This window comes from Oryctolagus cuniculus, chromosome 19, assembly GCF_051225735.1.
Source record: "Oryctolagus cuniculus isolate XC-2025 breed Fujian yellow rabbit chromosome 19, ASM5122573v1, whole genome shotgun sequence".
Classification (NCBI taxonomy): Eukaryota; Metazoa; Chordata; class Mammalia; order Lagomorpha; family Leporidae; genus Oryctolagus; species Oryctolagus cuniculus.
This window is the reverse complement of record NC_142885.1, coordinates 48775049-48778996: the sequence shown is the minus strand read 5'-3', so window position 1 is coordinate 48778996 and position 3948 is coordinate 48775049. Positions and strand designations below refer to the sequence as shown.

The 3948-nt window shown below is 47.8% G+C and overlaps 1 pseudogene; it reads left to right on the top strand.

Moving 5' to 3' along the window:
- The first annotated feature begins 2081 nt into the window (after positions 1-2081).
- Positions 2082-3076, top strand: LOC149120585 (CD2 antigen cytoplasmic tail-binding protein 2 pseudogene; annotated as a pseudogene).
- Positions 3077-3948: the final 872 nt, after the last annotated feature.

Here is a 3948-nt window from a genome sequence, read left to right as displayed (position 1 = left end):
TTATTCTTAGATTTTATTTGAACCTAATTTTAATAGCAATTTTTAAAACTTTTATTCAATATATATAAACTTCCAAAGTACAACTTTTGGATTACAGTGGCTTTTCCCCCCCATAACCTCCCTCCTACCTTCAACCACCCCATCTCCTGCTCCTTCTCCCATCCCATTCACATCAAGATTCATTTTCAATTATCTTTCTATACAGAGAATCAATTTAGTATATACTAAGTAAAGATTTCAACAGTTTGTACCTACAGAGAAACACAAAGTGTAAAGTTGACTGTTCACTTACTGCCTATTTATATAGTTTCTGCAGCAGACAAATGTTTTCTGATTCAGTTTCCAGTTGCTTTAACCAGTATGCAATGTTTAAAAGTATGATTTCACTCAAACATTTCAAAACAAATTCAAGATTCACTAAGGGCCTTTACTAAAAATGGAAGGAATCTTGTGTTCATCTGTATATAGTTTTATATTGATTTATGTCCTTTACAGGTGCTGTGTTTTTCAAGATTACATCCTTGCAGTGTGATGAGCAAGTGAACTATCAGTTCTGGTGATACATTATCCTCTAATCCTCAGGCAAGCTCCTAGGATTTTTCTAAGACAAACCTTTTCAGAGGTGCCATTTCTTTCCTTTGAGAGGGGTTTGAATCCCACACCAACATTTGCAAACTTTATGATTCTAGGCAAGTCCTTAATCTCTTTGTGTCTGTTTCCTCTTCAGTAAAATGAGGCAAAAGTATAGCAGTACCTACCTCATGGGGGTGGTTATGAGAATTAAGTAAGCTCATATTTGTAAAGTATTTAGGCAGAGCCTGGCAATTTATAGGCATTATATTTGTGTTTGTGAAATGAATAAAATTCATGTGCATCTAAAGAGAAAGTCCCTAATAGACAAGTTCAGCCAGCTAATAACAAGGCCATGTAGCTTATAACTTTTATGTGTGTGCTGTTAAGTCTTAAAATCCTTAGCCTTTGGCAGGTGCCTCATTTCCCATAGGATCCAACCCAGATCCCCATCTTTTTAAATCAATGCAGCTGTCCACATATCACTCTATTATGACAATCCAGCCTGTCCTGATATGCATCAAATATAGTTACATGAATGAGTCCCCTTTCATATGAATTCGAAGACCCAAAGATGTTACATTTATTTGAAATCTCCCTTGGATCTATTGGGATGCTTCATCTTTCAAATAATTATTTTGACTTTGGGGTATATTCATGAGAACTATTTTATTATTAGTAGTATGAACAAAAATTTTTTTTTTTTTTGACAGGCAGAGTGGACAGTGAGAGAGAGAGACAGAGAGAAAGGTCTTCCTTTTGCCGTTGGTTCACCCTCCAATGGCCGCCGCGGCCGGTGCGCTGCGGCCGGCGCACCGCGCTGATCCGATGGCAGGAGCCAGGAGCCAGGTGCTTTTCCTGGTCTCCCATGGGGTGCAGGGCCCAAGCACCTGGGCCATCCTCCACTGCACTCCCTGGCCACAGCAGAGAGCTGGCCTGGAAGAGGGGCAACCGGGACAGAATCCAGTGCCCCGACCGGGACTAGAACCCGGTGTGCCGGCCCCGCTAGGCGGAGGATTAGCCTAGTGAGCCGCGGCGCCGGCCATAATTTTTTAAATACTCATCCTTATTGAATCCTATTCAGTAACATCCATCTCATAGATCATTTCCCAGGTGTAAAATTATAGTTTCTGCATAAGACAACTGACATTCCAATAACTAATAATCAGAGAGTTTTCTGAAGTGATAAAGCCAAAGGGAAAACAGAAGCTTAGAAAGAATTGGTTACTAAATGAAATGCCTGGTTTTTCTTTGTCAATGCAAACTTTATTACTATTTGTTGTTAAAGCTTTAATCTCATGGGTCCCAAACTGAGCACCTTGTGCTGTGTCTCAAGAGCACACGAGCATCAAAGGAAGTCTAAGGCACTATTGGAGACCCCCACATGTGGAACTTCACTTCCTGATTTATATTTTGGGGACCTATGTTAATATTTCACTTTAAGAACACCAATTTTTTTCTTCCCCCTGCCTCCCCCAGATCCCCAGTTTAAGGAAAGCCCCCAGCCTGTCATGCCAAAGAGGAAAGTGACCTTCCAAGGCAGTGGAAGACGGGAATGAGGAGGATGAAATCAGGGATACCAGGAAGAAGATGGTGAAGCCTGTGAGTCGGGCCAGGAGACCTAGGGACTGCTTCAAAGGCAAAGGCTCTGGACAGCAATGAGGAGGAGGAGGAGAAGGAGGAAGAATCCAGCAAGTATGACATCCTGGCTTCAGAGGATGTGGAAGGTCAGGAAGCAGCCACAGTGCACAGCGAAGGGGGAGTGTGCATCACACCCTTCAACCTGCAGGAGGAGATGGAGGAAATTTAACTTGAGAGAAAGCAACTACTTCCTGAACCTGGAGGCTCAGATCCGAGAGAGCTGGCTAGACAACATTGGCTATGTGAAAATCAGGGAGAGGGCACCGGATCAGTGCCAGGTTTCAGGCTCAGAGGAGGAGGACAGTCTGGGCCAGACACCAACAAGTGCCCAAGCTCTCTTGGAGAGACTTTCAGTGCTGCTTCTGCTGAGGGAGACAGTGGCTGGGACAATGAGACATCTGTGGGCAAGAAGAGAGGGCAAAGGGAACAGCAAGGGGCCTGGGTGGCCCAGTTTCCCCCAGGGCCTGGACTGGCTGTCTGGGTTGGCTGACCAGATGGTGGCCCTGGGAATCCTTGACATGTACCAGGAAATGTGGGAGTGGTTGGCCACATGGCTGAAGGGTTTGGAGTGAAGGACCCAGGGATTCCAGGATTCCACACTCCCGCCTCCCCATGCTGAGGTGGCCCCGACCCCTTTCCAGAGGGGAGAAGCAGAGTCATCAGAAGATGGCCTGGTGAACATGATGTAGGAATATAAGTGGAAGAGCACCAAGGAGGCCGAGTTGTACAGTCCCTTCACTAGCTCCCAGATGCAGACTTGGGTGAGCAAAGGCTACTTCCCAATGGTGTTTATTGCTGAAAGCTTGACTCCCCTGGGAGTCAGCTCTACAACTCCAAATGCATTGGCTTGGACATCTGCACCTGAGCCTGCCAAGGGCTCAGTTGAAGCCTTTTTTTAAAATTTGCCTTTTAAGTGTTTTATTGGCTTTCTGAGGTTTCAAGAGGCAGAGAATCCCTGCCTTGACTGGGCTGGGGAGGTGGGGGTGTCCTGAACACAAAGTTTCACAAAGGCACTGGTAGGAGCTCTGGGTGGGTGGGGAGAAGCCATGTGGGGGGGCTGGAGGGTGGGGACTCCTTTGGGGACAGGGTATACAGTCAGCTCTGGCAGGAAGGGCTTTTCTGGAGAGACACTGAGGAGCGAGGAGAACCTGAGATGCTGAGGGAAACCCCAGAGGGAAGCCAGGTGCCCCCTGTGAGGGTGCTGGCATGCCCCACCCCCCACCGGTGTCCACGTGTTGGGCAGAGACCCCACTTCAAACCCAGAATTTCCTGGAGGCACAGCATCAGGACCCCAAAGCCCCCTGGGACCTCCCTCTGGGAACAACTCAGGTGACCCCAATGGGAGCAGTCAGGAGCCATGGCCACTTTCCTCTGCCCTGGGAGTACTCCAGAGGCAGGCACTTCCATGGGCATCTGGCACAGAGGGAGGCTTGGGAAAGGAGGACAGAGAGGGGGAGGAGCAGTTGGAGCTGAACTGGGTCCCCGAGCAGTGGGAGCCTCTACCGCCCCCACTGATGCTCGGCTGTGACAGGCATCCCAGCGTGGAGTGGGGGATTGGTCCAAACCCATGCCTATGCCTCAGCAGCCACTGTGCTGTGAGTCTTGCTGGAATTTGGGGAGCCGGTACCCAGCTGTCTCGGGCACAGAGAATATTGGAGGCCACTTGTCAATTTCTTTTGCCCAATAAAAACTTTTAGATGTGCATGAGGGCTTCAGCTCTGCTGATGGCCAGGCACC